The sequence below is a fragment of the Physella acuta genome, unplaced genomic scaffold, assembly GCF_028476545.2.
Source record: "Physella acuta isolate Inbredline_101_S28 unplaced genomic scaffold, ASM2847654v3 ptg000308l, whole genome shotgun sequence".
NCBI classification, from domain to species: domain Eukaryota; kingdom Metazoa; phylum Mollusca; class Gastropoda; family Physidae; genus Physella; species Physella acuta.
In genome coordinates, this window is record NW_026731827.1 from 995,671 (window position 1) to 1,006,033 (window position 10,363).

Below are 10,363 nucleotides of genomic sequence, written 5' to 3' on the forward strand. Positions count from 1 at the left end.
TTAAAAAATGAACATTTCCATTAAATAAATGATTAATTAGATTTAAATAGTCTTTTAAGATCAAAATTAAAAATGCCGACAACACAACTTTTGAAATGTTTTAACACATTGTAAATTAGTTAAGTTAAAAAAAACCTAAGAGACAAAAGTAAATAACGAAAAGCATAAGCATTATACAGCGAGAAATAGATAAATAAAACTGGATCATTTGTCTTATTGACACATTATGACGCTTTTCGTAGGCTATTAAAAGAGTTGCCAAAAGTTTTGATACATAGTCATTTTTTCTCTTCTTTTTATGAATATAATTTCAACGATACCAAAAAAAAGTTTTGATACATAATATATTAAATTATAATAATTTGGTTACAGGTATGGTGTACCCAATAATAGGTAAAGATCTTCTAACGGATTTAAACGTTGTAAAAAAGTATTTGGTCGCTTCGTTACTCGTTTTCCTATACATTAGAAAAATTCAACCCAAAAGTCCGTAGTTTCAAAACTAACTAAATTACATCCAGAAAATAAAGATAGTTAAATATACATGTGTATATAAACACATACTTACAAGTGTATATGGCATATATATATATATATATATATATATATATATATATATATATATATATATATATGTATATATATATAAAGCCTATATACATACATGTATAGTCCGGGAGGGATTGGGGGATGGGATGAGACCAACTGCAAAATTTAGATAGGAACAATTAGTGACACCAGACCTATCCAATTACTTACCTATTTGCCACTTTAATTAATAGGTGGATTAGCATAATGTTTGTACCAATTGACGCCATTAGGCAAAGTGTGACAGGGGAAGGGGTGATACCACTGCAACTTTTAAAGACAAACAGATCAGAACGAAATCCACCGCCCATCGCAAAATACATCAAGAGAAAAAAAACTATATTAAAAAATACATACAAGTCTATACATGTTTATACAAATGTTTATGGGATATATTTAAGTGAGTATATATATATATATATATATATATATATATATATATATATATATATATATATGGGATATATTTAAGTGAGTATATATATATATATATATATATATATATATATATATATATATATATATATATATATATATATATATATATATTTATTTATTTATTTATTTATTTATTTATTTATTTATTTATTTTTAAATTAATTATTTAATAAAATTATTTTTTAATATTTTATTTTTGTATCTATATGTGTGTGTATGTGTGTGCGTTTGTGTGTGTTTCTTTTGAGGTTGGGTTGACACCATGAGGTGACACCCGCCCTAGCGAAGCCACTGTGCACATCTGCTGACTCATGAGTTACCTGATAATTTGCTTAATGCTTATGAAAAGAAAATGGACGCACCTAGTGTAAACAGTTGAACTTCGGTAAAGCCTCGAACTTAATAGGAATAAATCGATCAACAACTAAGGGCAACATAGACATAAGGCTTCCACAAAAAATTGTACACTAAACTTGGAATGTGCTGAACACAATGTGCATCTACTGTTGTCGTCTCTTCCTCCGTTCTTCTATACTCTATCCCTGCGCAGCCTACGCCTATTTGTTGTATATACTTTGTATTCTTTTTTTCTCTTGCAAGCATGGTAAATGGTATTATACCTCGTTGATGGTGTTTATGTCATTAATTTAACTGAAACATATAATTAATAACAATTTTAAAATTATAGAAGACAGTCGTTGGTTATTTTACATATATATATATATATATATATATATATATATATATATATATATATATATATATATATATATATATATATATATATATATATTCTTTTATGCGATTTTTAATAAGAGTTTCTTTCAGGCATCTCTTCGGGGGAGGGGGGGTGGCTCTGCCCCCCGAACGAAATGGAATTTAAATAGAAAATATATACTTTTATCAGTGTCCGCCCCCTTATCCCCGGAAATTTTTGACCGCCCCCCCCCCCCTCCCCCCGAGAAAAAGTCTGGAATAAACACACTGTTTTTAATGTGAAATATTTAGAAAATAAAATTAAAATTAAAACTATAATAAAGTAAGGGACATAACTCAATAACTCATCAGGAAATGTTATTTAGTGAGTTATTGTTCTTACAATAGTAAATAGGAAATTCTGTATAAAAATGAAGACATTTTTTTAAATTGTGCATAGGATAGCAAAAGCGTTGATATTTAACATGTTTTAGAATATATTTCTTTTGTCCTTTATTTGTAACAGTTTAATTTCAATAAAATACCTTCCACTTTTGCAGAATTTCAAAAAATAATTCATTTATTTTTTACAACTGAAGGGGGCACCGGCAACACTATCCGTGACAAAAAGGCTGCGAAGAATAGGCCCCTGACAAAAAAATACTGTCAAAATATCCCCCATAAAAGTGCCCCAACATACACTGACAGCCATATCCTCCCACGAGGTTTAGGCTCCCGACAAAAGAAAAAAGCTCATATGGGCTGCAGACAAATCAATCGTATGGTCACTTGTGGCAAAGTCCTAACCATTTGATTTAACTCACCAACCACGCGCACTTGTAGCTCCACTTTATCCATAACGATAAGAGACACTAATTTTTTTTCTTCAATTGTTGTTTTTTTATTAACAAGCGTGAGCCGACATAGAGCTAAATAATTTGAATTATTTTAAAGGTGTTGGCTAATCTAATTCTGATGAGTAATTAAATTACTTTAAAAACAATGTAAATACCATTGAACAACCTGGCTTTTAATGGAATCATTTAAGTCTCTTAATCAGTGTATTCATTTAGTATGTTGTGTTGATTAATAATGTATACAATTTGTTTTTTTCTATGTTATTTTAAATGCATCGGATTTTTAACTTTAAAGTTATTTCTTTGCTTTGTAACTAACATCGTTTGCCGTGTAGTAAAGAACATTGCGTTTTCACCAATAACTATTTTATAAAATATTTTTCACAAACAAGTATAACATTAAAATATATAGGCCTGTTATTCACAGGTAACGGGTACCGACATTGATATCAATGTATCTTGACACGATTATGTATAGCTTCAAAGATGTATAGTTTTAATTGAAGCGTTTTATATTTAAACAGGCTCTTGTTCTTTTTAGTTCACGCGATTTCAGCGTGCCATCCTAAGTGAACACCAACAGGGCGAGGCCCTCGGCGGAGAATAACTTCGTCATTAAGAGCCGGGACACAGCAACTATTGTGCTGTAATTTCTGGACTATGTACACTGTGGTTATAAAATAATTCAATTTTGATTCAATACGTTGGGTGATACATCGTGTCAGACTTCTTTTAAATATCAATCAGAAACTTGTGAGATTTGAAATGAGAGTCGTATCTTGTTTCAAGTTAGGTAAGTTAGGTCTTACGTTGATTTTCCTTGGAACAAACTGCCACGAGTATTTAACTTCTAATGATGTAACAATTATATATGTATATATATATATATATATATATATATATATATATATATATATATATATAATGGTACACGATTTTTTTTGTAAAATAATGTCGTTTAACATTAAAAGGAAAATAAAGTAGATTTCAATGTGTCTTTTTCTTGATTTTCAGTAGTAAAGTATTTTTGTTTTAATTATTTCAGTTTTAATTTCTTTTAATTATTAAAGTATTTATTTTATTTTAACTACTAATGCATTTTTATTAGCTGTTAACACTGGCAGTGATAGTTAATTTACAATGAGTGGAATTTTGTATAACTTTATGTGATTTTTATTTCTAAATAACATATTTCACTGAGTTAAATTTCAAAATCTGTGAGTGAGTTTGTTTTCATTATAATTTAATTGCTGAATTTATTGAACCGCCCCCCCCCCCCCTCCCCCGGAGAAAAAAGTATGGAAGAAACACTGTTTATTGCCATGATTTATGAGTCTAGTATATTTTGTCATGTAATGCGATTTACTTTTACTTATTACGTGAATATTTGCGTGGGAAATGGGGGATTCCCCTTTAACTCGTAATATACGTAATAAAAATATATTAAACGGGAAATACCATAAAAGTGACGTCATATGCAAACGTGAGATGTTTTAATAATCCAGTGTTATTGAGGGGATTGCGTGCAAACACGTAAGTTGGTGATGCACTCACATTTAATAATTTAAGTCAACGCCTTAGCAATAGGTTGTTATTAATGTCTGGCGTTAATAACATGCTAAATACGCACCTGACATACTGACAAACACATGCATATACACACACACAAACACACTCACAGTTGCGGCTCAAAGTGGGGTTTGCCAACGACACTGATATATAGTGATAAAAATAGTATTTATTAAACCTATATCTTTAATTATTATTTTAAAAAATCAAATGTTTGTTGGGAGAGTTAAAGTTATTTTAGGAAACCTTCATTCATCTTTTATGGGGTGTATACTATTTTTATATTTTAAAGGTTTTTCCTCAAATGGAATGACGACTTTGTTATAGATCAGACGGCTTTTTGATGAGCTGGTGAGGTGGATAATCCGATTTTATTGTTATTTTTGTTTTATTTATTTTTTTATATGGGGGGAGGGATAGTGTTTATACATACACCTGGAGCTAAAAACCTGTGGTCTCACTTATGTCTATTCATTGTTGTACTTGACATGTGCTCCTGTAATATTTTTTTGTTTGAATTGTTTTTCATTATTCGCTGTTGGATTAAATATGAGATTCTTTGGATATTTTTCTTTATCTCACGTAAGTTTTCAAATTATTCAAAGAGTATGTTAACAATTTATTTTTCCATTTCAAAGTAATAATTTTTAACTTTGGCATTGAAAAAGTAAGGGTCAGTTATGATAAACATAGCCTTATTTTAAATTATTTTCCTCATCTAATACTTTAAAATTCTATTCTATAAATAATGTGCATTTCATTATGTACCTCAAATTTGGCTTTAAAAAAATTGCTAAACAAATTGTGTCCAGCAAATGTTGGCTATGCCATTTGTCTACACTTTGGATCTACTAAACAGTTTTACATATGTTGAATGATAATTTGATGAAAATTATCTTATATTTTGAAGTGTAATTCATGCTGGCGCTTTAAATCGTGCTTTTTATAAAGATTTAGACCCATATAAATACCCAGTCAAAAAGAAACACGTAATAAAATTACGTGGTGAAGTTTCAAAAATAACCCCAGCTATTTTTAGAAACACGTAAACGGAATGGAATTTCACGCGAAACTTGGCCTACATTACGTGTAGTAGAAACACATTTTCATTGTGGGAAAGTCGCATGCACTTGCAAACCCGATTAGAAATCAGACGGACGCGGAAATAATTAATGTAACATCTGTTTGTGTATAATGTATGTATACATTTATGTTTGTAGACGTCCAGAATTATGGTACTTCATTTGACAGAATCATCGCCTTTTTGTTTAGAAATTCATTCACCTAAAAATGTTTTTAAAAATATGTTTAGTAAAATATATGCAAAACTTATTAATTTACCCACTTTCAAAATCTATATTCCCTATTGCTAATCACACATTTTGTAATTACCAAATCTTTATTTATTGCCTTTTTTTCTTCATTTTTTCGGCGCCCAGTGGAGTGCAACAACATCATACAGTCTGTTTTGTCATTCTCTCTACTTAGGCCTTAGGCCCCGTAGAGATGCCTGGAACGTTACGGAAATATTTTAGATAGAAAATATATATACTTTATCCAGTGCCCCCCTCCCAAATTTAAGTTCGCCCCCCCCTCCCCCCGGGGGAGCGGACAATAGTAAAAGTATATACTTTCTAAATAAATTATATTTCTGTTCCAAAGTTTCTTCTATCCTTAAGTTTTCTAGTTCAGTTCCACAATGTTCACAGTATGTACAAACTTGCCATACCTAACATATATTTACTTTTTAGCTACAGGTTGACATATCACTTTCTGGGTTTATTATAATAGTTCGTCCCCGGCGCCGAAATGGGTCGCTCTTTTAATTTATTGTTGATGGTCCAAATAGACAGAGCCGTAGCCACCCATTAATAATACCAAGCACTAAACAGATCACTAATAAGTCACTTTAATAATAGGCCATATATTACTTGGTTTTGATTCAAGTTTCCAATATGTGACGAGCTAGCGCAAATCCTCTTCCTAGTACAAATATAGCTTTAGGTCTGTGCGTACAAATATAGCTTTAGGTCTGTGCGTACAAATATAGCTTTAGGTCTGTGCGTACAAATATAGCTTTAGGTCTGTGCGTGTGAGATCCAGAAGCTTGGGAGTGGGGAATGAAATTGGAGCTTGATAAGCTAAAATGCGTTTTGATTTAAGATTATACGGCAAACCTAGCCCGTCTAGCTACATGATATTACTTGCAATATAGCAGTTCCTCTCAAAAGAAAATAAATATTATAAAGATATAATTTGTTTTTAGTTTTTGTTTAAAGCACATATCATTTATATTATGTAAACGGCTCTAAATATTAAACTTTTAAAATAAATGAAAAGTTATATGGTGAAGAACGTTGATAATATTTAGGGCCTATATATTAATTAAGTTGAATTTATTTAATGCCTTTTTTTTTAAATGAGAAACTAAAATATTTTTTTAAAACAAAAATCATTTGTTGTTTTAAGTCAAAATAATCTGAATTTCATAAGTTTCAAATTAGCCTCATTGAAAAATCTTTATTCCAGGAAGTCTATAGAATCCACTCAGTACAAATTGATTTTAAGTTTTGAATTTCCGTTTAAGCTTCAGAGCTGACGATAGATTCCTAGCGGTATCGTTTGTAGAAATGATATTTTCCAAGAAATGTTTATAACTCTTAATCAACATCATTGATAACCTAGCACAAATAACATTTTAGCCCTAAAAATAACTCGGTGTTTATCAAGGTATAGGACTTTTCTAGCAAACAATCGCACACAGAATTACCGTGGAGCTTTTTCGATACTGGAACTTATAGTGAATTTCTCGACATTGTTCACAAGTAATCGGAGATAACGACTAGTATCGATACGTAGCTCAGAAATAGAATCGCGTCGGAAGTAATTTGTGTCTTGTGTCACCTTCAGCACTAAAAATAGTTTTAGGCCACTTCTATCTGGGATTCCTCTAAACACTTCGTTACCCGGTAAAACGGGTTTTATTTTTATCCAACAATTTAATTGGATAGCATCATCACTCAAAAAAAAAAATGTGACCTTTGTATCTTTCCAGTGCTAGGAAGGGGGGAGGGGGAATCTGAAGTGCTATATTTTGAGTTGTTTTTAAATAATTTAAAAATGTAAAAATAATTATTTTTTTTAAATCTCATTTAGTGTTTTTAGTAACAAAATGTGCCGATAATTATAATTTATTTTTTTGTCATAAGTAACTTTTTAAATACTTTTTGTGGATATTTTAGCAACCATACTTCAGTAGCGTAGCGAAAGGGGGGGGGGGGGACATATGTCCCCGGGCGCCGAGCTTAGGGGGCGCCAAAATGGGTTGGAAAAATAAATTGAAAGGTTGAGGGGGGTGCAAATTGAAAGTTTGAGGGGGGGGGGGGGTGCAAATCAAAAGTTTGTCCCCGGGCGCCGGGAAGGGTCGCTACGCCTCTGCCATACTTAAGTTTGCCACGTAGGCCTTTATCAGAACCTCACGTAATCCAATTCGTCACATAGCTGATAAATAATGCGCAGTGCATACATTAACTTTAAAAAGTAGTCTAAGATGTCATTAAACAGAAAAAAAACTTTGGCCAGTTCTAAGGTTATTGCCGCGTCTCTATTATTAGCCTATGTTTGTAATGTACTAGTAATCAGACGTCATTGTAATTAACATTGTACTGTTACTAAAAAGTTACAGGCATACGATTTTAAGTACGTTAACTGCATAACAATTCCTGTGGGGGGTTTTTTTGGAGGGGGGGGGGAGGGGGGGGAAGGCCAACTGCTGTCTGGTTTTAGACGGAAGTGCAATCACGACATTTTATGCAAATAAAATCTTTTGATGTTATAGTTTCCGGGTATTTTAATTTTACAAACGAAGGAAATATTTCAGATGCATTGATCATCAGGTTGGGTTTGCCTGTCGCCCCTTCTGGAACATAGGCCGCTGACAAGAGCTTTCCAGGCGTCTCTGTCCTGGGCTAGTCTCTCCAACTGTCCCCAGGTGTCCTGGGCTAGTCTCTCCAACTGTCCCCAGGTGTCCTGGGCTAGTCTCTCCAACTGTCCCCAGGTGTCATGGGCTAGTCTCTCCAACTGTCCCCAGGTGTCATGGGCTAGTTTCTCCAACTGTCCCCAGGTGTATCCACTCTTCTTGGTGTCAGGCCTCTCTGTCCTGGGCTAGACTCTCCAACTGTCCCTAGGTGTATCCAGACTAGTCTCTCCATTTGTCCCCAGGTGTCCTGGGCTAGTCTCTCCAACTGTCCCCAGGTGTATCCAATCTTCTTGGTGTCAGGCATCTCTGTCCTGGGCTAGTCTCTCCAACTGTCCCCAGGTGTCCTGGGCTAGTCTCTCCAACTGTCCCCAGGTGTCCTGGGCTAGTCTCTCCAACTGTCCCCAGGTGTATCCAATCTTCTTGGTGTAAAACATCTCTATCCTGGGCTAGTCTCTCCAGCTGTCCACAGGTGTATCCAATCTTCTTGGTGTCTTCTTCCAGGTCACGTCATCAGGTCTTTCCTGGCCAGACAATTTCTATCTTCTTCAGCTGGCAGTTGGTTTTAATTTTAATGCTCCCCCTTAATTTAGTTGTGCAACATATTTCCATTAAATAAGCCAATTACAAAATTAACAAATAAGTTTTAAAAATATTTGAAATGCGATGTTTCGTGTTGTCAATAAAAAGTGCGTCAAGAAATTATAATCAGTTAAGCCATTATCACTCTAGTCTTAAAATTATATTCTTCATATTTGATCGAAGCATTGTGTAAAGCATGTTTGTCGACTTATAAGGTAGCCAACGCTTCCCCGGCATAACATCATATTAATCACAAGATTATGTCCTGGAATTTCCAAGGTCACACAAGTTTTAAATTAATGGCATACGTTGCCTGACGACAGCTGTCATGTGGTATAATCATCAATGATGTATATTTGTAGAAAACCCGTTGACATAAATACCAAATAAAGCGTTGAAACGTGCCAACACATCACGTCTGTTGAACACATGGGAGTCTCTTTTTTAAGTGTTTAAAAAATCGGGGATTCCCGTCCAAATATATCACCTTACTAAAGTCTTATCTGCGTACATAGCGAAACGGAAGCTGCGGAGTTTAATTCTTTTTTTTTTAAATCTTACTGAATTTAATTTATTGTATAAAGTTTCTTTACAGTATTTCGATTGATTTTTAAAAATAGCTTTAACGTAACGCATTTTACGTCTTGGATTAACGTTTAAAAATTGCGTAGACAAAATTTACGTTTTACAGTACATGTAGAGCGTGAAGTTAAATAGACGACGAGAATCCTTGAAAATTAATTAGCTTTAAGGTTGGTCGTTATGTGCATCACATTACATGGCTTTAAAATATGCGGGTATTAAAAGTAAACTAATTTGAAATTACTGCAGAATTTGAAGATAATTCGATTACCTGGCAACTTGAACTTCCACGAGGCGTAGACACAGCTGGCACCGTGTGAAATGGTTCTAACAATCGTTTAGTTTACCGGTCAGCTCAGATAAGGTTTGACCAATGCGTGAATCTATCCTATCATACCTTGCTTGATAAACCACTAGCCAGAACAGCTGCTGTTGTCTATCTTTGGTTTTAACAGAGCTGAGCCCATTTCTGCAGACAAATACATTGAAGATCAGATACTTAGTTTAGTGTTGAAATAAAGAATATTTTCCAATTTTAAAAATTGCAATTCCGTTAGATCTAGAAGCATTATATAGCAAAATATAAATGTTGATTGTAGTGTGAAATGATAATAATAATAATAATATATTTAAAAAAGTATTTAAATACACTCATTAACTAGCCTTTTTAACGTGTCTTAATAATCCAGTTTTAAAATAGGCTAATAGACTAAACACTCGCAAAAACATTTTAACACTGCCATGATATTATTTTTATTTAAATTTAAATTAGAAAATATCTTTCTATTTTAAAACACCAATCCTAAAATTGTTCCCATAAAAGTGTAATAGTGAGAATTGTTATTTATGTTCTCAGTTACCTAGTTTCTTGCTATCACAGCTGACTGCTATTTCTGGCATAAATAAGTTATTTGTTTACTTTATACTTAAGTGCATTCATCTAAAGCTATTTAGATAAGTATGTAAATAGCTTTAAGCTATGAGTTTTACCAGAGGTTCTAACGTAGCACATCCCGCCACTATTTACGTCTGATTATTATCACCCTGTTTTGGTTAAAAAAAAACTTTAAAATGT